This window comes from Schistocerca cancellata, chromosome 4 (genome assembly GCF_023864275.1).
Source record: "Schistocerca cancellata isolate TAMUIC-IGC-003103 chromosome 4, iqSchCanc2.1, whole genome shotgun sequence".
NCBI classification, from domain to species: Eukaryota; Metazoa; Arthropoda; class Insecta; order Orthoptera; family Acrididae; genus Schistocerca; species Schistocerca cancellata.
Window position 1 is genome coordinate 660660774 of NC_064629.1, and position 26577 is coordinate 660687350.

The 26577-nt window shown below is 38.0% G+C and overlaps 2 protein-coding genes across 6 annotated transcripts in view; one reads left to right on the forward strand and one right to left on the reverse strand.

Moving 5' to 3' along the window:
• LOC126183391 (uncharacterized) overlaps positions 1–26577 on the forward strand; it is a 74292-nt gene that overhangs the window by 41473 nt on the left and 6242 nt on the right. The window lies entirely within an intron of this gene.
• Positions 1–26577, reverse strand: part of LOC126183395 (uncharacterized) — a 59674-nt gene that overhangs the window by 23652 nt on the left and 9445 nt on the right. Inside the window, exon 2 of one of the 5 annotated variants that reach the window (XR_007536745.1) lies at positions 21437–21741. The exons of the other annotated variants lie outside the window; for them this stretch is intronic. The gene's annotated coding sequence lies outside the window, so the exon portion shown is untranslated. Of the gene's footprint in view, positions 1–21436; positions 21742–26577 lie in introns of those variants that run through there. 5 annotated transcript variants of the gene reach the window in all.

Genomic DNA, 26577 nt, shown 5'->3' on the forward strand with positions numbered 1-26577 from the left:
CTCAAACCATTCCACACCATTGCTGGTGACACCATAATATTCTAATTTACTTAAGAGAATGCTGTGGTTCACATAGTCCAAGGCTTTTGGCAGGTCACAGAAAATGCCAATAGCCTCTGATTTATTATCTAATGAAGTAAGTACATGCTTGCTGTAAGTGTAAATAGCTTTCTCTATATCAAAACCCTTCAGAAACCCAAACTGTGACTTGGACAATATATTATTTGCAGTCGGATGCTTAAGGAGACGCTTGAACACAACCATTTCAAATGTTTCTGAAAAAGCCTGTGCATACTGAATTCCTCTGCTGTGCTACCATTATCTTTCCGTTCATGGCAACTTTATGAATATCCAGTTCCTCCAACCACTGGACGTCTGTCTTGGGCAGTTAAAACGAATATTAAGGTAGAAACTCTGTAGTTCACTATCATGGCGTTTCAGGGCAAATGGAAAGAAAACCTGAAGAAAGATTCAAGCATATTCAACAACTGTAAACTGACAAATGCTGAGGTCTTTCTAAATGGAGAATTCTGCCCATACAATAATTTACAGCTGAACAGAATAATAAAGGGTACAGTCCATTATAAAACATGTATTCGAAGTTTCGTCTGTGGTATTACGAGATGGATGACGGTTTCATATACCTACTGAGCCAACAGAAGTTAAGGGATTAGCGCCAATCATTGTTATAAACACATAAAGTAGAATGAGCTCATCAAAGACTGACCTGTTGATATTCATATGGAATTTGAGTCATCAGACAATTTCCCCAAAGAAACTGTCTCATTATCATTGTTGTTACATGATATTGTGGTGAATTATTGTCCGCTGACTGGAATCGTGTACACAACACCATTTCATGAAGGAGACTCAGAGTGTGAATATTATTGCTGATGCTCAAGGGTTCAGGGATGAATTCGGCGAGTTTGTGTTTAAAGATATAGCATTTCTGACAATATTATAAAAGGGATATATTGCTACTCATTATATAGTGGAGATGTTGAGTTGCAGACGGGTGCAACAAAAAGACTGCTAAACAAGTACCGGTAAGTCGCTGAGGCCACGTATGTGCGAGTTATGTTATGTGAATGCATGTCTGTATTGTCTACTTTAGGCGTTTTGAGTGAAAGCTTTCTTGTTTAGCAGTCTTTTTGTTGTGCCTTTCTGCGACTCAGCATCTCCGCTATATGGTGGGTAGAGGTCTATCCTTTTGAGGATACTGTCATTATTCCAGCCTGGACCTGCCAATATTTCATATAGCATTTCTAACTTTCATGAACTCTGGACGTTTAATAGCTACATTCTCCACTACTGTACAGGCTTCTAAAGCATTCAGGAGTATTAAATGTGCGAAAACGTGAAGGGCAATGTTATGACTGGCATGAAATCATTATTCAAAGGACTGGGACGAACATGACTTGTCTCTGGAACATGTGCTGATGAAGTTTCGGAAGTTTGATCACACCTATAGTGCTGTTTACAGCAAAGGAAGTGGAAAGTGTCCTGGATGAAGAAAATATTCAAGAACGCTACGATATGTACTCTTGAAACGTATGGTTGTAGGCTATCCACCAACTAAGGAAGAGGTGCAGAGAAGAAGATGAACAGGACAGTGCTTTTATTTCTGCTTCAAATAATGTGAAATTACTTCTAAGTTGGGTGATCAATAGATTATTTTATTTAAAAAAAAACTAAGTTATACATCTGTCAGAGCATGTGCTTCGATAAGTGCTGAAGTAATAAGGAATACCACTCAGTCCGTATTAAGAAGATTGCAGCACTGCATTGATACCAATGGTCATCACTTCGAGCACCTTCTGTATGTTCATGCCACCTATGTGACCTTCATTGACCTTCAAAGACCTTACTGTTACACATCATTCGATTCGTCTCAATAGCCACTATCAGAAAATAAGTACCAAACTATAACATACCATTAAAAAAAAAAAATGTTGACCTTCATATCTCTGAAGCGACCTTACCCAGCAACAAAAAACCAACATCATATTATGGCGCCTGTTGTCCCATGCAACATTTGTCCCACAAACTTTTCAGCTCCTATCATACTTTCAGAGTTATTCTAGGTGGCAATAGTTAGTGACTCATCCTGTACATTGCACACAGTGCTTTGCTGTGGAGCAACAACTGTCCACTGTGGCAGAGCCAGATGCATCAGCTCTTCCAGACAGCGTTTGTCTGACATAGAAATTTATTACATCATCCCGAATCATGCTGGGGTCATATCAATAGCTGCTCTGTGAAGCAGTGTATTGCATCAACTCAGACTCTTTGGAATAATCCAGTCAAGCCTGTGGTTTATATATCTGGCTTACATACTGAATCAGCTATATCCTTGTTCCAGCTTGTCTGTGGCATCAGCATCATGCTTTTCTGGACGTAAACAGTCTGATTGGTGGAGGAATAAAAATGGTGGCAGAGTTATTGTCTCTGGTTGAAAAAATACTGTGATGGGTGGGCTGTATCAATTTGAGCTGGCACTAGCTGCCTGCCTTCCCTAACAACAGAGTGCTATTAATAGGTAGTGCTGCGGAACTGCAAGTCAGTAGCGATCAGACAGCGAAGAGAACCACTTCGAGCATGAAGCGAGAGCAATCAGTTTGCTCTTCATCCTCTGATGGAGATGGAGGCAAATGAGCTCTCATTAGTGGCGGTGTGTATCATGAACATTGTGCGTGTTCCCATGTACTTGTTCATTACTATGAAGCCAGAAATGGAAAGTAACACAATTTATTTCTTGTTTGCTGATTGCCCTGAGGCAGCAGCAAGATGGTTCAGACCTGTGGTCCCAGAGCCATTAACTGGAGATCTTTGTGAAGGTGAGTGCACATATTTGTGATTGATTCTCTGTGTGAGTGCACATCTTTGTGTGAATGATACTACGATTATCTGACATATTTCCTCTTTTTCTCTATAGATTTTTTCAATGATGTACATATGGTATTTATGTTGTGGAGCCCATGACACCATTTTCAGCTCTAAGTTCCCAGGTCTTGATTCAACTTGTGAATGAACTTACATATTTGTATTGATACATATTTCTTCTTCTACAATTATCATTACTACTGTTACTACTACGTCATCTGTATGCTTTGCTTACAAGTTCTCCTTCTAGAATGAAATTTTCACTCTACAGTGGAGTGTGCGCTGATATGAAACTTCCTGGCAGATTAAAACTGTGTGCCAGACTGAGACTCGAACTCGGGACCTTTGTCTTTCGCGGGCAAGTGCTCAGTAGCTCGGTAGCAAAGGTCCCGAGTTCGAGTCTCGGTCTGGCACACAGTTTTAATCTGCCAGGAAGTTTCATTTCAGCGCACACTCCGGTGTAGAGTGAAAATTTCATTCTAGAAACATCCCCCAGGCTGTGGCTAAGCCATGTCTCCACAATATCCTTTCTTCCAGGAGTGCTAGTTCTGCAAGGTTCGCAGGAGAGCTTCTGTGAAGTTTGGAAGGTAGAAGACGAGGTACTGGCGGAATTAAGGCTGTGAGTACATGATGTGAGTCGTGCTTGGGTAGCTCAGTCGGTAGAGCACTTATCCGCGAAAGGCAAAGGTCCCGAGTTCGAGTCTCGGTCCAGCACACAGTTTTAATCTGCCAGGAAGTTTCAAGATCTCCTTCTTTCTATGTGCAGTCGATACTCAGAATGACATTCCATCCCAGGCCATGACGCCATTTTCGTTCATTGCATTGCAGGGATCGACACCAATTATCGATGAATGCATTCGTATGTAATATTAGTAATTCATTGTTATTATACATTTATTCATGCTTGCATGAATTTCTTGCTGAATTATCTTCTTGTTTCTAGGTGTCTTCGATAACAGTGAAGCCACTGGAGCAAAATAGATTGAGTTGTTAACTCATGACCCCATCATTCTTATCCACCAGCTCACAGGGCTGGATCCATCCCACCATAGATGAGCATAACTTTTTTGTCATACTTTCATGCAGGGCTTATGACATGTTTCTTTGTTTCTAGGTATGCTCGATAATAATAATATTTATGATCTAAGGGCAATATATGATGCAGATCAATGTATGAGTAAGCACCACAAATCGTAACTACCATATGGTTGTTTCATTCCCAACATTGTTAGATATACAAGATACTTATCATTGTCTTTTTTCCCTAGCACAATATTTGAGGATGCCATGTGGAGGCAGGCTTCACCCAGCAATAACAACTCCATCTCCTAACCCATTGTTAAGGCAGCAAGCACCATCACCACTACAATGTGTGGGGCCTTCATGGCTAAATTCCCTGCATCTGGGTCTGTCTATGGTGTGATCACCTTGATTGGGACCATCATGGCTGCAGTTCCCATGTGTAGGGCTGTTGTAGCTGCAATCCCCATTTGCAGGGCCATCTATGGTGCCAGAACCATGTACAGGAGCATCTGTGGTTTCATACCTGCATGTGGTGTCATATAAGGCACCGTCACTTGGCCCGTGACACTCATGGTGTCACCCGAGACCTGCAATGCTATCTACCTACAGACACCAGCTCGCAAGTAGTCACATGCAAGCATTACACTACTCAATGATTGCAGGCACATTTAGGGAGCAGACCTCATTTAGCCACATAGTAAATTCTACTGAGGGTACACGCACCTTCTTAACCTCTACCTTAACATGTGCTTACTCATTCTGGAAAGGGAGCTGCCTAAAATCTTAAGAGATCCATGTTATCCTGCCACAAAATGCGCCACCATACTAATCTGTGAATTAATGTATTCCCCCAAACAAGATGATGGTGTTGAGAAAGTTAACATCTATATTTGGGCAGGAAATTGATGTGATAATCCAAGGGGACTAATCACTGAGTCACAGGGGCTTTGCCAATGTGGCTATAGGCACATAAAAGTGAATAACCCATGAATGGGTGGTCTGTTCAAAGAATCTGAAGATGAGAGTTACATCATTTACCTTGATGTCAACAATTGATATGGATACGCCATGCAACAATGTCTGCCTGTTGGAGAGTTTCAGTGGCTATCTGTGCTATCTGTTGATGACATTCTCAGATTAAGCCTTTTCTGGAGGAATATGCCTGAAGGAACATTGCATCATACTTGTGAACAACAGAGGAACTGCAATATCATATTTGTTTGGGAATATACATAACGAGTGTACAAGTGCCGGTTTCAGTCACATCGTAGACAAAATATGCAACATTGGGTCTGGCCATGAGGCATGCTCGGGTAGCCCAAAAGTAATGTGAGTGCCAGCAATGAGCAGGAAATCTGGCTTTAAGTAGTGGTCAGGCACAAATTTTCACTGTTGTTATTCCATTCTACAGCTGATGGTTGTCCACATTCGGACTGTGAATACATTTCACATATTTCATAACGGCATACATGCTCTATACAGCTTCACAATGCATATCTAATTTTTTTTCTGAATACATCCTTAGAAGTGTTCTCATTAGCCAGCTTTGAAAGAGCATACCAAACATTGCCAAAATATCGATAAACATATATGCATGCATGTCTGAAGGAACATTGCACCATATTTCTGAGCAACACAGGCACTGCAGTATTGTATTTACCCACCAACAATGGGCAAGAGACTTTCAATAAAAATGTCTCCCCTGTACGGAACCAAGCAAGGTGGTGCAGTGGTTAGCACACAGCACTCGCATTCAGGAGGACAATGGATTAAATCAGTGTCCAGCCATCCTGCTTTAGGTTTTCCGTGATTTCCCTAAATCACTTCAAGCAAATGCAGGAATGGTTCCTTTGAAAGGGCACGATTGACTTCCTTCCCCATCCTTCCTCAATCTGATGGGACTGATGACCTCACTGTTTGGTCCCCTCCCCCAAATCAATCAACCAGCCAACCTGTATGGTAATATACATAATGGGTGTATGCGTGGAGGCGACAAGCACATAGTAGATGATATACGGAAGTTTGGGTCTGGCCATGAGGCATGTTCAGATAGCCTAATGGTAAGGTGACCACTTGCAATTAGTAGGAAATTTGGGTTTGAGTCCTGATCCACAATGAATTTTCGTTGTTGTCATTTCATTATACCACTGATATTTCTCCATATTCACAACTGTGAATACATTTCATGTATTTCATAATGGCTGTAGTCACAGTAGTGCCTGTTCCTTCAGATGCATGGATGTCCGAAGGAACATTGCATCATACTTCTGAACAACATAGGCACTGCAATATTGTAAATATATAACTCTCTTTTGATCTTTTCATTTTCAAAAAAACCTATCCTTATTCTGGATAGTGCCACGGCATGTACAAATGCAAGGCTGTTATATAGCTTAGAGTCAATTGATAATGGAGGCACACTCGTTTTTTTTCTTATTGCTAGTACACGCACTACTGACCAAGTTGCAATGACACTACATCTTTTCTTGAAAATAAAAAGCACAAAGAACTTTTTAAAGGTCATTTATTTTCTCTTTGAATTTTAGGTAACTCTGTTGAGATGATAAATATATGTAAGTATGCATGCATTTCTTTGCCTACATCAGGTAGTAATGCACACCATACATGCTCTGTTCAGCTTCACAACACATATCAAAGTTTCTAGTGAATACATCCTCAGAAGCATTCTCATAGCATACCAAGCATTGCCAAAAAATCGATTAACACAATCTCACAAAGCAACATCATCATTCACCGCCCATTGAATTGCTGAACTGGCGTACACCAAGTTTCCAAAAGTAGCTTCATGTAAATGGGTGTATTCTAATTTACCCTCATCACTGATAATTTTAACAGTATTTGGATAGTCATCAACACACCTGAATGACAACCCAATAACACAGGGGCTGCAGTTTGATTTTTGTTCAGAGATTTTACCTTTGAGAAATTCTCATGTAACTGCCAGCACTCGTATGACGAAAATATTACTAGGTTTTCAAGCACTATTAGAGTATTGAACTCATGAGCTAAGGACATTCATACAACTATACATTTACCATCACTCACATTTAGACTGTATCTAACAGTGAATAGAAACACTTTAATGCATGTGTTATACCACTGCAGCTGCATGGATGGTAGTGCAGACATAGGTGACAGTGGTAACTCATGATCATAGAAGAAGAGTTCTTTTGTACTGTCTGGTGATATGTCGCTGGTGGACAACTTTTGATGTCGTGTCGGAGGCTCAAAGTTGGATGAGACAGGCGGCAGGACCCTGAAGTCTATCAAATCAGTTAAGTGTGGGGAAAATCGAAAACCTCCCATACATCAGGCTGGTCAGTTGCATTATCATCAGGAGTTTGCTGCACTGTAGTATAAATAAAAAATATTTCTAAGAATAGCAAATAATAAGAACAATAATGAGAAGAGAGATGGAGAAATCAATACTTATATTCGAAGGAAACAGTTTTCTTTTTTTTATTCTGCTCAGTATTGGTGGATAATCTCTGACACTTTATGGTGATGGCAGTGTTACTCGAACAAGATTCACATTAAGAATGACAATCTTCGATACTCTAAGGAGCAGTGGAGGCGGTGGTGGTGGTGGGGTAATGTTCAATAGCAGCACACTGGGAGTGCGAAAGGCCTCATTTGTTTATTTGTCCTTACTACCACCCTAAAATCATCGAAACCATGGCTAAACATGAAACCAATACCGCAAGTGTGCTCATATATTATGGTAATTATCGTGAATGTTACTAATTACTAATTATGTCCTAAATAAACAAAACATGCGCCCGAAGTGACCCCGTTTGTTTGATTAATGGCCATTAAACTAGGCTAGCGCAACTGGCTAGCTAGTTAACTTAAGGGGAACAACGGCTCCCCCCCCCCCCCCCCACAACCACCACCATCCATTGCGCCAGAACTGGTACACAACTACAATTTCTGTTCTCTTCTTTTCTGAACTGTTTATCGTTTACGTCATTTCCGTTCAACGGCACACTCCAAACAAATACCTTCAGAAACGAGTTTTTAACACTTAAATTTATGTTAAAAGCGAACAAATTTCTCTTTTTCAGAAACACTTGTGTTGCTATTGCCAGTCTGCATCTTGTATCCTCTCTACTGCGCCATCGTCAGTTATTTTGCTACCCAAATAGTAAAACTCATCGATCACTTTCAGTATCTCATTTCCTAATCTAATTCCCTCGACGTCACCTGATCTGATTCGACTACATATCAATACCTTCGCCGGCCGTGGTGGTCTCGCGGTTCTAGGCGCGCAGTCCGGAACCGCGCGACTGCTACGGTCGCAGGTTCGAATCCTGCCTCGGGCAATTCGGCAACCTCGAAATTTTTAATTCTTCTCCCTGAAGTTCAATTTCCTGATCAAATTCGTCCTTCGTTTCATTCACTGTTTGCTCAATGTACAGACTGAATAGCATTGGGGATAGACTACAACCCTGTCTGACTCCCATCTAAACCACTCATTCCATTTCATGCCCTTCGTCTGTTAACCTGTACGCTATTTCGACATCAAAATTTTTTTGTGGGCACACACAGAGTCAGTCTCTGTGCTTTGGCGTATTCTACTGCCTCACTAGTCGTGAGCTTTGCGCTAGGTTTAGCGGTACATTGTGAAGCTAGACTTGGGTGCAAGACAAACTGTATGATGAGCATTTATCTTCTGCTGTGTTCACACCATTTTTTCCGCGAGATTTGTCTCTTAGCTAATACGTAAACTGTTAATCACTATAATTACGGATAAATGTCTTTAAATTGAACATGTGGAAATTTATAGCATTATTTGGCAATAAGCTAGTCAAAGTCATCCTCTGATGGCCTTCACTTAACACCCATGGCTGAAGGCTTACATCGATTCAAATATAAAGCAATTTTCCTCTGCTTGCACTTCATTTTGAAATATACTCCAAATTAATCAAGAAAATGGAAAATCGTTCTGAATATTAGGAAGCGCCAGACTCCAAGATAAACAGATTCGAGGGAGAGGTGGAAGAGGTGGATGGAAGTTGTTCATGGAAAATCAACTGACAGATGCTTACCTATTCTAATGAAAAAATTTCAATACTGGAACGGCGAAAGTTTGTGTGTGACATACTACACTGAAGAGCCAAAGAAACTGATACACCTGCCTAATATTATGCAGGGCCCCTGCGAGAACGCAGAAGTGCTGCAACGCGAAGTGGCATGAACTCGAATAATGTCTGAAGTATTGCTGGAGGGAACTGACACCATGAATCCGTTAGAGTACGAGGCACGGAGATCTCTTCTGAACAGCACGTTTCAAGGCATCCCAGATATGCTCAATAATGTTCATGTCTGGGGAGTCTGGTGGCCATCGGAAGTGTTTAAATTCAGAAGAGTGTTCCTGGAGCCACTCTGTGGCAATTCTGGACGTGTAGGGTGTCGCATTGTTCTGCTGGAATTGCCCAAGTCCGTCGGAATGTACAATGGACATGAATGGATGCAGGTGATCAGACAGGATGCTTACGTACGTGTCACCTGTCAGAGTCGTATCTAGACGTCTCAGGGGTCCCATATCACTCCAATAGCACATGCTCCACATCATTACAGAGCCTCCACCAGCTTGAACAGTCCCTTCTGACATAGTTCAGAGCATCAAAACACAAGACTTCAAGACACATGGAACCAAGTGCATCAACAGATAAGGGGAACATCACAGCATGTAGTACATCAATGTAGATCAGCACTGTCACACAAGATGAAGTATCAAAAGAAACAAAAAGACAAAAATCTCCAACCACTTATGTGGCTGCTCTCTTCAAACAGGTACTTTTCCTGATGTATTGGAAACATCTAAGCTAATTCCATTTGTATTGTTTAGTTACCTAGTTGTAGTTGACCTTCCTTGGTGGCACACACAAAACTGATGTCTCATCCTCTAGAATAGCTTCAGTCAGTTTTCATGTAGTTCAGTGTCAAACATAACACACGAGTTAAACTTTTCACTATTCTATATTTATTTCAAACACACATTTTCATTGGAGTGTTGACCAGCCTCTATCATTTAAAAGTTCTTTAAGTATTATTTCTCTAGTGAATTTAACATCTGTCCTGCTGATTTTATCCATTGATCTCAATAAGCAACCATGTAAAGCAACATTACTTTTTGACATTATAAGCAGCAATAATGCCTTCTGATATCTTACATACAGAGTCAATTCATGTCATCATTACAGAGTTTATTTGTACACATCACTACCTTACAGAGTATCGAGTTCACTCCCAATACGGTAACTATAATAGTCCACTAAGATAAGTTCAACATTTAGTGACAGTGGGTTACTTCTCTTTCGAGTCACAGTCCATCAAAATAATACAAAACATTATTATCATCTGCACAAGCATGTCCTGTTGTTCACAGTTAGAAGTTAATATGACACTAGCCCTATGCAGTCTGAAATAAACATTACTGCACACAGAGTGTCACTAATTGTCATTGATGTAAATATCACAAAACTGTTAACTTGATCTTAATTTTAAGCGCATGTTCATTGGAGCATTAGTTGAGGTTAACAGTACATGGATTTTCAATAGATGCTAGCTAAGTATGCTGACATGTTTTGCATAGTTCTTACTGGTGAGGGATGTGGACATTTCAACATGTAAACTTTCATGAAGATGTTAAACAGTTGACTGCCTTGCATGGACTGACTATTTTTTGCTTGTGTGAATGTGTCTGTTTTTTCTATTTTCAAAAGTCCAGTTTTCACACTGCTGTGAAACTTAAGCAGAGACACACCTTTAAGTTCTTAGAAATAGCATTCTGCTGTCACAGGGCACTGAGTTAATGTTACACTACCCTCCTTCAACTGACATGCACCTTGACCACACACTGTTGCAGGTTGTAACGGAACATATTAAAGGCTTTACTGTACCGAAGTATGCGATTCCCTCCAAATTCAACCAGTTTAACGAGTATTTATGATTATAGAAAAGTTATTGTGTATGTTGACAATGATTGCGTAACATGTCTCCATAAACAGGCAACCCATTAAATTATACTGAATAACTAACCCACACAAAAGTTAATATCACTTGATCACTGATACAGCAAATGTCATCATGTAAAAACACTGAGTTCATCTTAAATAATTAATATGAAGTACGAAAAGTAGTGTACAACTTAGGTATTTTGGATCTCCTTAAATAAAAATCACCCAGTGAAACCTATTTGTTCACTAGGAGCGGTTTCACTTAGTATTCACGAAATCAATCCTGTTTTAGATGAAAACCAATGTATTTCTTAATAATTCATGTTAATTACTTATTTATGCAAATTAGAGAAGTCAATTGACAAACTTCTAGAAAACGGACTTTTTGTAACAAAGAATTATTCTGTCAAGTCAACAAATCTGTCTGTCATTTTAATAACATGTTAAATTATGTCACTCGATGCAAATTAATAACTTTTCTGCACAAATTATGATAACAGATGTACATGTGACTTGTAAACTATATCTCTTTTTAGTAGTTCTTTGACAATGTTATAAATACGAGCAGCAAGAAGGGTCGAGAGGCAGTCGGAATGTCACTTTGGTACAGTGTGTTAGTGTGTTATTGTTTGAGGTGGATAAACAATGCAAAGAACATGTAAAGGAAGTTGTGTTGTGTCATAGTCTTTGGTGGACAGTGGAGTTAAGATGGCCACCAGAGAAATAAATATTTGAAGTTTACATATTTGTTGGTTTCGTTCATTCTTTATCATCAAAAGCACATAAAAAACACGGGACCTCATGTTTTTAACCCTAGACAACCAGATTTAGAGCCAGCATCAACATCGAGACACAGCAGCGATCCAGCAAGCAGCAGTGATTACTACAATGCATTGTAATGGCGCCAACCTAACATCAAGTGCTAACAAGCTCCGTAAATGGGAGTGGAATAGCGCGATTATAGCAATTAGCAATATCTACGACCAGGCGACCATTACAAGGTCTTAATTTGTTTACCATAGTGATGATACATATACCTGCCATAACAACAGGTTCATTACGCAGTGATACAATTTTGTTGACAAGAAATCTAGTATATAAATTCTAATTACTGCTTTGATATTCCTTTGCCAAACTAATGCAGCAGAATGTGTCACAGAACATGGAAGTGATACATCACTAACATATGATTCCTGGATTAGCACTACAAAAAAATCATTTGTGACCTTCCACATCTCAACTGAAACTCAAAGGTTAATATATAAGACTGATCTGAAGGAACCCAATACAGGCAAGTGTGCCTTGTCTCTGTGGGGTTGAAGTGAACTTGTAGGCCTTCATGAGATCTTTGTATCCCTGCACAAAGTCAAAGACCTACCACATATATTATAACACTTGAGTAAAATGTGATCTATTGTTTGACTCACTGTAAAAGTAATTAACTTTCCTTTTGGATGCATAATACATGTTATAAATGTCAAGGCTGCCTGAATAACATTAGAACCCATCAGGCCGCTCAATCTATGCTATGGAACATATCTCCTGATGACTATTTTGTGTTCTGCAAAGGAGTACATCCAGTTCTCAGTATTTTTCTAGATAGATGGTGTGGTGTACCCTTGTTATGCATCAAGGACTTGATCATGTGACAGATCTAGCCCAATGTGTGATTAATGTCTTCATTGTTGCTGCCAGTGATTTGGGTGCTGCATTGCCTCTGTTGTGCAGGTAAGTGATGCAATGTAACTTTTTGTGGTTATTTATTTTTGTGTGATATGATAATGATCATGACATGTCTGTCAAGAAGTTGTAAAATTTTGCTTGTAACAAAATCTGGGCCAAAAATATGACTAATCATATGTCTCTTTAATTTATCATATTACACTCAATTTAATTTTTTATAAATCAGTATTGAGCCCAGAAAGATGAGCTTTAGAATGCTCCAAACTGTCTAAGTGTACACTTTTTTGGTACAGTTAGTCCATTGTTATGATGAAAAGCAAGCAAGTTTGTAGAGCAGGTGGTACCAAGTATCAGATTGTATCTTGATATTTCCAAGGAGTTCTGAGTTCATCATGGCATGATATAATTCAGTGCCAATTTACTACATACATGATCATTCACATCAACAACTTTCTGATCAATCAAACCATTCATACTAGTATCATATTTACTCGCTGTTTTTCACATACGTCAGTACACTGTTGGTCAGTCTTACCTGCTTCCATTTCAGTCTTTAGTAACGCATTTATATTGCTGTTAATTGGCAATGTTTCACACACACCTTTTCCTTGTTAAACTCATCAGCCTGGCTGGCAATTTCATTTACTATTAGTATGCACTATGTTTCTATTACAAAATCTGCCTTAGTTGCAACAGACTATTACTCATTTACACCACTACTAATTACTAGTGACTCACATTCTCCTCTGACATAACCTTCCTGCTCAATATCATTTACTGCCACAACAGTTTCATTCATTATCTGCACACATGCCATTTCAACCTTACACACTTCAGATTCCTCTGTTAGCACCCCATTTACATCCATATCACTAATTATGGATTCACACTCTCTTTCAGTCTGACATTCATTCATACCAAGAGCTAATAATCAACCAGCTGTTTCCTGGAATTCTAGTCATGTATTCACAAAAAGGACCATAAATAAGGAAACACTGAGTGCTTTTCAGACAGCACTATCTGCAGTATAGTGGCAGTCTGGATTACAGGACATGGCAGCAACTGACGCATTTAAAGAGTTCTTTCAGACCATCAAAACCAAATTTGACTGTCTATCCACAGAACAACAAAAAAGTCCTGCAAACATGTCACAACATAGGCAAAATGTAGTGAACGGAAAAACATGGTAAATATTTACAAGCAAAAAATTTTATAAAAAGGATGTAGAAGAAGCCAAAAAGAAACGCAATGATAGGTTCATTGGAGGAACTTACAACCCATTCAAGGCACCCTGTGACTTAAGGAACAAACACAGGAAAAATCCTATCTCTCCTTTACGCTGGATAACTTCCACAGTTATTTTATTGATGTTGTGAGAAACGCTATAAGTGCAATCCCTGACTTGAATATAGACCTGCAGATCCTGTAAGAAATGACAAAAGGTGCACCATGATGAAGTGAAGGAAACTTAAAAAAATAAAAATTGTAAACTCAGTATGTATATGGGATGTCGACTAATATTATCAAGAGAATGATCTATGAAATTGTTGAACCATGAACTATGGTAATCAATAAAGGTCTTTCTGCTGGTGTATTTCCAGACTTCCTTAAATTTGCATTAACAGTACCAATTTATAAAAAGGGAGACGCCAGCATAATAGCAGGCTTCAGTCCAATCTCAGTAATTCCAGTCTTTGCTAAAGTCAGTGACACTAAAATGAAATATCAGTTGTCTAATTACTTTGAAATTAATTAATTCTTCTCAGAGGCACAGCAAGGTTTCCATAAAGACAAACCTACAACAACAACAGCACTAGATCTGTTTATTAGAATAAAGCACAGTTTCGATGAAAAATAATCTTTGGTACTGATTCTTTGTGACCTTAGTAAAGCACCTCACTGCATTCCTCAAAAGGTCCTTCCAAAGCAGCTCAGTCAGTATAGAGTTGAAGTCACTGTTCCGGCAATCCTCAAATATTACCTGGAAAATCGATGGCAGATTGTATCAGACCAAGGAATTATGTGAATGGAAGTTGGGATATGGCTTGCTGCTGGGACTTGTAATGGGGCCCTTCCTGTTCATAGTTTTCATAAATTACTTAATCTCTCATGGACAGTTCTTGCAGTTTGCAGATGACATGACTTTGTATTCAAAAGGCATAAATGCCAGAAAGGCTCAAGAAGAAGTAGATGCTTCATTTGTTGAGACAAAAGAATCATTTGCAAACACTACATAAATTTCAGTGGAGAGGAAGTGTGGCTGATGATATAGTGGGGAATGTTGGCCCAGGGAAAATGTTCTTAGTCCTAAAAATGTCACCACAGCTTCTGGAATTATTCGGCAAAAGCCAAAGCAATTTGTCTGAAGAATTGCGATAGAGACTGAGTTGAAACACTCCATCATTCAGAAAATACTTATACAGAGTCTACATGTGTTTCCATTCAATATCCAAAGCCACCCGTCTGTACCCGTACGAGTTGTGTGACAGAGGGCTGACTTTGCAAACCATATTCTCACAACGATTGACAAAAAAGGATTTGATGTTGACTGCATCTGGTTCACAGAGGAAGCATGCTTTCATCTGAATGGAGTTGTGAATAAACAAAACTGGAGATTCTGAGGTGCCAAAAATCACCATTTGTGTGAAGTAAAACCACTGTATTCTCCCGAAGTCACTGTTTGGACTGCAGCAAAGCCATTATTGGCCCTTTTTCATGCAAGAAACAATTACCAATGCATATCACATTGCAATTTTGGAATAATTTGTTGCAACACAGTTCATTTTGGAGGACTGACAAGGCACTGCGTGGTTCATGAAAGATGGGACCAGAGGACACTGCATCAAACAAGTGTTTTGCTTTCTTGAGAAATCTGAAATTATATCTGTGTTAATCCAAGAAATACATAATTTAAAGCATCAGTGTGTATTATTATTAGAACAGAAAAGACAAAACACACCTGAAGAACAAAATGATTGCCTCAACAAGCAAAATACTACAATTAACAAATGCAGTCCTAAACAAATCAGAGAACTTGGTATGAAAAAAATGGTAAATAATGTAAGCAAAATTATTATGTTGGTGGGCAGTGATGGGCATGAACTAGCAGATATTGTGAAATCAGTGTAAACAGTTAAAAGCAACCAGTTTTATTAAGCCAAATGCCTTACTGTCAGAAGTAGGGAAGGTAGCACAATCTGCTTAGTGTGCAAAGCTCATTCAAAATGATTTTGTTGTTCTGTTAGGGAGGTCAAATGATGTAAATAAAAATGAAACTCAGGAGGCTACACAGAATCTGAAAAGATACCTGAGCCACCTTAATCATACTAATGTAATAGTTTGCAATTTACCACACAGGCACGGCCTGCCTCAACAGTCCTGTGTTAATAGTGAAATCACAGTGGCAAATAAACAATATACAAGCATTTGAAAACATTTCAGAAATGTGCAAATTATTGACAAACAATATTGGTTGTAGATTTTATACAGAACATGGGCCACATCTAAACAAGTTGGGAAAGCACGTAGTAGCCAAACAAATAGCTAATACTGTTTCAGAAAAAACAGAATAAAACATCTGAGAAGAAACTGGCACTTAATTGACCCAGCCAATCAATATAGTGCTACATCAACTGTGGAGACATCATCATACCAAAATTTAGTAGCAGCTGAAGCACCATCTTCAGCAACGATGGCAGCAACACCACCTTCAAAAACAATAGCAGTAAGGTCAGCTGCAGCATCTCTCATAGCAGCAATAGCAGAAGTTCAACCAGCAGACCAAACATAATGCTGACAGAAACAACTGTAGTACCAACATCAGTGACAATAGCTGCAACAACAGCATCAACAATAGCTCCAGCAACAGCAATATTAGAATGTACATCAATGACAGTGTCTACAATAAGAAGCAGTGAAAAAGAAAATGTGACCACCTTACCAACCAAACGGAAAACAGTGCCTCCCACTCATGTGAGTGATTTTTTAGTTGGAAGCAGAACAGGGAGGAAAACCAGAAGAAAAACAGACAGAAGAAGTTGCCTAAGGTAAGTGATGCATCATAAATGAGGAAGACGTGTCAAACCCATAGTCAGTCAGTGCCAGCTGTCAATGAAAATTGTCTACTCTTTTTGCATATTAATATCCAGTCAATGAAAAATAAGCTCTTGGAACTGCAATATTGGTTGGAAATACTTCATTGTACTGTGCTTTTGGTAAATGAACATTGGCTATCTCATACAGAAATAGATTTGAGTGCACCTAATGGGTTTGAACTAGCTACAGGGTATTGTAGAACTAACATGAAGCATGGTGGTGTAGCCAAATATAATTGTAAGAGACTGAAATTGATATATGAAGCTATAGATATAAGTAGTTTCTGTACTGAAACATATTTTGAAGCAGCAGCTGTATTGTTTCCAAGTATTGGTATATTAGTTGTCACTGTGTATCGCACTCCTAATCAATATGAGGACTTGTTTATACAGTCTTGAAAAACTCATAGTATTCTTCCTTAAGAAGAAAAAGTGCAGAGTTTTGATATTCGGTGATATAAATATAGACATTAGTATTAAAAGCACAACTGTAAACTATCTACTTAACACATTAAGAGCACTTAACTTTTACTGCATAATCTATACACCCATGAGACAGAATGCATGTCTTGACAACATAATCAGTAATTTTCAAATAAATGAAAGTCAGAGCAACATAATTAAATTAGGCATTTCAGATCATGATGGGCTTTGGCTTAAATTTCCACTACATAATAAAATAGGAAGCTATTCAGATGAGCCAGGTAGAACAATAAGGAGACTAAATGAAAAAAAGCTACCTATCTAAAATCCAGGTTAAAACAAATAGACTGGGATGAAGTAATCACAGAAGCCAAGAAAGCTAATGAGTCAACCATTAAATTCCTAGATGTAGTAGTAAAAATATTTGAAGAAACCTGCCCTAAACAGTACCAAAGAACCCACAAGAGTAACACCCACCCCTAAACCAAAGAATGGTACACACCACAATTAAACAATTTAAGAACAGTTATGCTCATGTATCGTGCCAGGTCTCACCATAGTGAAACAGATAAAAATACCTACAAACTAGCCAGAAAATACTATAGGTCTGAAATCAAGACAGCAAAATACAAAGCCAATGACACATTCATAATCAATTCCACAAATAGATGCAAAGGAGCATGGAAAGTCATTAAAACAGAAATAAACTGCCAAAAGAAAGAAAACAGTATACAGTATTATGGAATAGTGTAGAGTGCTCTCTAACTATTACAATCTTACTTATGCAATAGAAAACAAACAGTGGCTATAAATGATAAAAGATCCAGTTTCATGCCTGTTACCAAAGGAGTGCCATAGGCCTCCGTACTTAGACCTTTTATTTATGTAGTCTACATAAATGATTTGCCTTCTTCATTATCTTGTGACACAGCACTGTATACAGACAATACAATGCTAATTACTCAGGGAAACAACTTGGATGAATTACAGAATAATGTAACAATAACAATGGACAGATGCATCAGCCAGTTTCAGGCAAATTCATTACAGATAAATAATAATAAGACAGAAGATATTGGTTTTAATTTGAATGCCCCCAAACATGAAAACAAATCTGTAAAACTACTAGGGTTCCACATAAACCAAAAACTTAACTGGGAAACTCACACAGACATGCTATGCAAAAACCTCTCAGGTGTAAATTTCTTGTTACATAAATTGAGAGGCTCTAGTAGTAGAACACTCCTACTATATGCATACTATGGGGAAACTGCCAAATTTCAAAGACTGTGTTTAAGAGAGAGAGAGAGAGAGAGAGAGAGAGAGAGAGAGAGAGAGAGAGAGAGAGAGAGAGAGAGAGCAATCAGCTGCCTTGTAGGACTACCACCCAAAGACTCGTGTAAGCAGCATTTTAAAGAATTAAATATAATGACAGTCCCTGGCTTGTATATTTATAGTTGCCTGATATATGTCAAAGAAAATTTAAATAACTTTGACTTTACGATGGCAATGCATCCACATAATACAAGAAATAGACATCCCGTTTGCCAGACTATCAAAGATTCACTGCAGTTATAAGTATCAAGCACCCACATTTTTAACAAATTACCCGGAAATGCACATTCTATGCCCATGGATAAATTTAAAGTAAAAGTAGCAAAATGGATAAAAAGTAAAGTATTTTATAAAGTTCAAGAATTTCAAGAGAGTGCAATAAATGATATTGGATTTTGATGGTATGTTTTGTGAAAGGGGTATATATTACAAAATTAAAAATATAATATTATGCAGGCAATTCGTCTTGTCAAAAATATGTAAAAATATGTATATATAGATGTATACAATGTACCTGTAACTTTTATTATATGACACCGATTACATGTAAAATGTTTAAAGGTGAATAAATATGAATATAAATATGGGAACAGAGCGATTGTGTTGGCATATAGTAAATTTACTGGCACGTCAATGGATTGCCTTCCACATTCACCCAATCTGACTCCTGCTGATTACTTCTTGTGGGGCACATTGGCAGACATTGATTACCAGATACATCCAGCCATGCTGAATAAACTTTAATTGGTGATCTGTGTAGCACCTGAATCCATTTCCATTGATACACTACAGGATGTGACGGCAAATTTCGTTGTTCATTTGTGTAGCCTCTGTACTGCTGTTGGTGGACATTTCAATAAGTTTATTATGTGATTGCAAAGACTACTTGCACAGAATTAGTTTAATTATGCATGCTGATACTGTATGGGCTGCACAGCACCATCTGTTAGTAGCTTTCCAAACTATTTTTAAACCTCTATATAATACCTGTATAAAATTCTTACAGTGTTCACGATAAACAATCCTTTTGTTGTTGTTGTCTATTGACCTTAGTTTCCAAGATATTTAATGCTCAAATCAGGGACTGCTTTGCTGGACACCCTTTAGCTTTTGTCTATTAATCAACATTTTAATACAATTCAAATGTAATACATGTTTTAATAATTTTTAGTATGCAAATAACTCCTCCCCTTTCCCTTCCCTGAACCATGGATCTTACCATTGGTGGGGATGCTTGTGTGCCTCAGCAATACAGATAGCCATACCATAGGTTCAACCACAACAGACTGTTGAGAGACCAGACGTACACGTGGTTTCTGAAGAGGTGCATCAGCCTTTTCAGTAGTTGCAAGGGCAACAGTCTGGATGATTGATTGCTCTGGCCTTGTAACATCAACCGAAATGCCTAGCTGGGCTGGTACTGTCAACAGCTGTAAGCAAGGGGAAGCAGCAGCCATAATTTTTCCTGAGGGCATGCAGCTCTACTGTATGGTTAAATGATGCTGATGTCCTCTTGGATGAAATATTTCTGAGATAAAATATTCCCCCATTCAGATCTTCAGACAGTGAATTCTCAGAAGGATGTTGTCATCAGGAGAAACAAAACTGGCACACTACAGATCAGAGTGTAAAATGTTAGATCCTTTAATTATGCAAGTAGGTTAGAAAATTAAAAATGAAAACAGATAGGCTGTAGTTAGATATAGTAGGAATTAGTGAAGTTCAGTGGCAGTAGGAACAGGACTTCTGGTCAGATGAATACAGGGCTATAAAAATAAAATCAACTTGGGGTACTGCCTGAGTAGGACTAATAATGAATACAAAATAAAAAAAATAGGAATGCAGGTAAGCTACTATGAACAGCATAGTGGACACATTATTGTAGCCAACATACACACAAAGCCAACACCCACAGCACTATTACAAGTCTATATGAGCACTAGCACTGCAGGTAATTAAGACATTGATGAAATGTATGAGGAGGTAAAAGAAATTATTCAAATAGTTAAGGGAGATGAAAATTTAATTGTTATGGGGAACTGGAATTATAGTGGGGAAAAGGATGAAAAATAGTAGGCCAATATGGAGTGGGGGAAAGGAATGAAAGAGGAAGCTGCCTCTAGGACTTTGTACAGTGCATAATATAATCATAACAAACACTTGGTTTAAGTATCATGAAACAAGGCTATATACATGGAAAAGATGCAGAGACAATGAAAGGCTTCAGACTGATTATATAATCATAAGACAGAGATTTTGGAACCAGATTTTAAATTGTAAGACATTTCTAAGTACATCTGTGGACTCTGAGTACAATGTATTCATTATGAGCTGTAGATTAATGCTCAAAAACTACAAAAAGGTAGGAAATTAAGGAGATGGGACCTGGATAAGTTTAAAGCATGAGAGGTTGTTGAAAGTTTCAGAGGGAACAGTAGGCAATGGATGACTAGAACAGGGGGAAGGAACATTGTAACAGATGAATGGGTAGCTTTAAGAGACGATATAGTGAAGGCAGCAGAGGATGAAATAGATAAAAAGACCATGTCTAGTGTAAATCCTCGGATAATATGGGAGATATTCAATTTAAGGGGAGTGATCCAGGAATACCAGGAGAAACCTTGAAAAAATTGTCAATTTTCTAAACAGTGCAACCCAAAGAACAAGATTTGTAAGTCCATATAATGCTTACTATCTTTTAAGTCATCTTTCAGAACATTTTTACATATGAACCACAGCTTTAGCTCTCACACATTTTTTAATTGTATTTTTTAATTGCAAATGAAAAACGATGCTAATCATTTATGTACATCATAGGTACACATTACTCAAAATACAAACAAAGTAGAAGATTTATGTTTTTCCTTTAAGTTCATCACACTATTATCTTTAAAGCAGACTATTGAAAAGATGGTGCTGTCATAAATTGTGGTACAAAAAAATTTAAGTTTGATTAAGGATTATCAAAAATTTTGGAAATGAATTCATGGTTTTTCTTCAAAAAAGTGTTTTATTTTCAAAGTTAAATCACAAGAGTAGTCTACATTTTAGTTAAGCATGTTTTAAGACACTATACAAAATTTCAGCTCTCTATTTTTAACCCTCAGTTGGTAACATCCATCTCTTAGGCAGGTATAAACGCACTCAATGTATTGTTGACAGACATGCATTTTTACGTGGATCTGATATTTCAGCTATCCTTTATTCATGAGTTGAACTTGCTACTGTGTGGGCGTCATAGTTTCATTTCCACAATATTCACTACAGTGGAAATTCTTTGAAAAATTTTGTCACCTTAGTCTCCCAGACGGATGTTACTGTAAACAACAATTTTTCACATGTTACCAACTAAGGGTTAATAGTTTTTAGCCAAAGTGTACCAGAACATTATGTCATATTTAATTACAAACTATGTAGGAAAGTTAATCCAACAGCAATAGAGAGTTTTTTAAACCTTGTCAAGGAACAAGAGTGGCAGGATGTTTATACTGCTGATAACATAGATGATAAATACAATGCTTTCCTTAACACATTTCTCATGCTCTTTGAGAGTTGTTTCCATCAGAACGTTCTAAATAGGGTACCAGCAGTAATGGGCAGCCCAGGTGGCTGACTAGTGGCATAAGGATATCACGTAAAACAAAGCGGGAATTATATCAAAATGTTAGAAGTAGTCACAATCAAGCTACAGTAGCCCATTACAAACAGTATTGTAAGGTGCTTAAAAATGCTATCAGGAAGGCAAAGTATGTGAATGGTATGTGAATAGAATAGCTAATTCACAGGATAAAATTAAAACTATATGGTCAGTTGTGAAGGAAGTGTCTGGTCAGCAGCACAAGGTCGACAATATAAAGTCAGTTCGCAGTAAAAATATTCCTGTTACTGATAAATCAGATATATGTACAGTACTTAACAATCATTTTCTGAGCATTGCTGGTGAATTAAATAAAAATTTAGTTTCTACAGGAAATCATATAACTTTCTTGGCAAATGCCTTTCCGAGATTGATGTCTGAAATACTCCTCTGTGATACAGACATGAGGGAGATAGATCAATAATGAAATCACTGAAGACTAAGGACTCTCAGGGTTATGATGGAGTGTCTAGCAGACTATTAAAGTGCTGTGCTGCACATGTTAGCCCTGTATTTATCCATATTTGTAATTTTTCCTTTAGGAATGGTCAGCTTCCTGAGCAAATTGATCTACACAGTATGCTACGAGCATGTGACCTATTCTGTATTAATGATCACTTAACAAGACAAACTACTTGCCTTGACAATGTAATTACTAATGTTGAGACAAATCAGTTATCAAGTGGTGTTGTTCAATACACATTTTATCATCAGGTTACCTTCCATTCAGAAAGTGGGTTCACTCAGTGACTTATGTGATTTATAAATTATACAGTGCAGCAATCAGTCATCCTAATTTTTGCAGGTTTTATTATGCAAAACCAGATTTTGGCTAGTGCCTAGCCATTATCAATGAATTATTTTCTAATCTCGATGCATGTTAGTTCCCTGTTGTTTGGGCATCAGTCACAGTTCATTGAATACTACCAATTCAAAGAACTGCGACTGACAACCAAACAACGGGGAACTAACATGCACCGAGATCAGAAATTAGTGTATTGATAATGGCTAGGCACTAGCCAAAATCTGATTTTGCATAAAAAAAGCTGCAAAAAAAAAAAAAGGACAACTGACTGCTGTGCTCTATAATGTTAATAATTTCCTATGATAAATCGCAGGATAGTGAAGAAGAAAGAGCAAACCACATATGATTAAAGAAGAAGTATAAGGCAGAAATCAGTCAGATTAAGCAAGTGCAATGTTAATATGTTTATATTAATAAGTTGCAAAATAAATGTACAGTAGCCTGGATTGTTGTCAGGACTCATGTGGGCAGAAGTAAAGATATTAGCAAAAATAATTCCTGAGATGCTGGTATCACACCAGATGATTTCAACACATTCTTTGTTCATGCTGGCAGTATGAATAACATTGCTGCAGCTGAACACAATCGTAAATATCACAACATCCATGACTCAAAACATGAAAACTCTTTTCCTCCAAAATTTTGAAGATTTAGTTCCTGTCTCTAAATGATAAGAGGTAAAAGTAACCAATAATAAAAGTGCAATAGCAATACTAACTAACTCAAAATCAGAAGACATTTATGGTCTATTTTTGAAAGAAAAAACTGAGGATATAATAGTGCATCCATTATGTCCTCTTATAAACTGAATGTTTGTTAGTGGTTGTTTCCCTGAATCCTTAAAAAATAACAGCCTTTACTTCTCCGCCCAAAAATGTAATGTGTTTTGTTCTAATAATTACCACCCAGCCTGTGTTGTCCCCATCCTTTTTTTCTTACTGCATTACTGTGTGTGTAAGCGTACTAATTACCAGATTTGCAGAAAACTATGACTTTTTAAACCTTGTGTGAGTGAAACATAGTAAGAAGGTGAAATGTGATGTCAAGTTATGTCTGTGGTCACAAAAATGGATCTATTGCTAATGTTTAAATACATTAGAAGAGAGAAATGTAATTTGTGATTGTGGAAATGTGCACTGCAATTTTCATGATATTCTATGTTTACAAAAGGAATACCAAGAGGACTGTGTGACTGCCATATTAAAATATGATCTTATGTTAGCTAAACTGTATGTATAAAAACCTGAAAAAGTCATCAAAGACTATTCAATGTGTAGTGAAACTGTCATAACCGAACAAAATGATAACTTCATTAGGCCTAAAAAGTTCCATCGTGCTAATAGTAAAGAGAACACCACTAGTCTCCCAGTAGCAAATAATTTTGGACTTTTAACGTGTGGTGAGTCAAAAAATGTGAAAATACTAGAACAAATGAAGTACTCCCACAAATGTATCGGCTAAAAATCACTCAGTTACGAAATGCTGTCATAACAAGCAAGGAAATAATAGATAATGCTGGGAACATGCAAACATAACAATTATCGGTAAGAACAAAGAAGATATTTACATACTTTCAGGCAATCATGGAAACGGTTTAGCTGACATCATGTCTAACATACAAGCTATGCTCAAAGTTGGTGGAGTAATGAAACCAGGTATCCCTTACGGGTAGTTCTGTGAAAATTTTCTGACTCCTGGAATCAACTGTGTAATAATAGGAGGCGCTAATGATGTTAATAGAAATGAAGATACACTTGTCATAAGAGTGCTAAGGAATACATTACAGAAAATTACAAACGTTAACTTCTTCCTTGGTAGTACAGTGGAACCTTGCGTAGTGAGCATAATTTGTTCCAGGGCAGTATATGTACTTTATTATCCACTAAACATAACTAATTCTTTTTTACTAGAAAGCTATCTATAGTCATTCGTTTCTGCTAATGCTTCAACACTTGGAGAAATTGCGATACAGCATTATCGTCAAATAAATTTCTAGTGCACGTAGCCACTGCTTTATTAGTGTGTTGATTTTCAGTGTACAATGCAACCGATTCCCATGCTTTCAGCATTTCTCTTATTGCATCAGAAGACTGCTTCTTTGCTGTTACTGCCTCCTCCTCCTCTGAAGAACTCCTCTCCACAACATCCTGCTGTGAAACATGCTGCAACTCCATAAGCTCTTCAGTGGTCATTTCTTGGCTGTGATCTTCACAAGCTCATCAGTATCATTACTATCCACTTCTAGTACAATGCTTTTGGCCAAAGACACAATCTCGTTGACTGCAGGCTTCACAGGTACTGCCTCAAATGCCTGTCACATTCAACAATGCACTCCAGCCAAAGCTTCCTCCAAGCAGAAGTGAGAGTTCACTTGGTAACCCCTTCCCACACCTATTAGATCATCTTGACACAGGCAATGATGTTGCAGTGATATTACCAAAACTCACTGGAGTGAGATTGATAGCTTCAGTCAGCCCAAAGCAATTTCCAAGAGTGCTTTGGTGCAGAGCTCCTTAAAGTTGGAAATAATCTGCAGGCCCATAGACTGGAGTAACAGAGTGGTGTTGGGAGGCAGAAATTGGATCTTGATGAATTGAAATTCTTCAAGGAGTTGGACTCGTAGGCCTTGAGAATGGGCATGAGCATTGTCCATAACATGCAAGAATTGGGAATGGCAGATTCATCTCAAGCAAATATGTTTTCACCGAAGGACCAGATACTTCATTGATCCAATCACAAAATCACATGACACCCAAAACTTGTAGTTGTTTGATCTCCGCATCACATTTAACCTCTTCTCGATTTTGCTCTTCTTGAAGGCTCATGGAGTTTCTGAATGGTAAACAAGCAGTGGTTTACATTTCAAATTGCCTCTTTCATTGGTACAGAATAGCAGAGAGAGCAAAAACCCATACTGCAATATGTAGTACTCCCGGCAGTGGCATATGAACAATGAGGCTACAGCAGTGCAACTGAATGGAAAAAAGGAGAAAAATAATGGTCATGTCAGTGTACTGAACACCATATAGTGACGATTTTTTTTTTTTATTATTAATAAGCTTGAGGCACTGCTGAGTATCTCACATGATGAGAAATCATCAAGATTTATATGTAGGGACTTTAATGACAATGTGCCAATGGCCTTATCACAGTGGTAACATCGGTTCCCATCAGATCATCAAAGTTAAGTGCTGTCGGACTGGGCTAGCACTTGGATCGGTGACCATCTGGTCTGCCGAGCACTGTTGGCAAGTGGGGGTGCACTCAGCCCTTGTAAGGCAAACTGAGGAGCTATTTGATTGACAAGTAGCGGCTCCAGTCTCAGAAACTGACCTATGGCCATGAGAGCGGTGTGCTGCCCACATGCCCCTTCATATCCCTATCCAGTGACACCTACGAGCTGAGAATTACACGGCGGCCAGTCAGTACTGTTGGGCCTTCATAGCCTGTTCAGGAGGTTTTTTTTTTTTTTTTTTTTTTTTGCCAATGTGTTGGTAAAAAGTCCAATTAAAATTCAATTCCACAATACACAATATTTTACACAGTTTGAATTTGTATTCAAATTTAGATAACCTTAAAAGGCTAACAAATGCTTCAAAATGTCTCATAGCAAATTTATTTTGAAATATAGAAACCTCAGATAGAGAAGTTTTGAATATTGAACTAGGCATATCTGATCACAATGCACTCATTAAAGTTTTCACAGTTCAG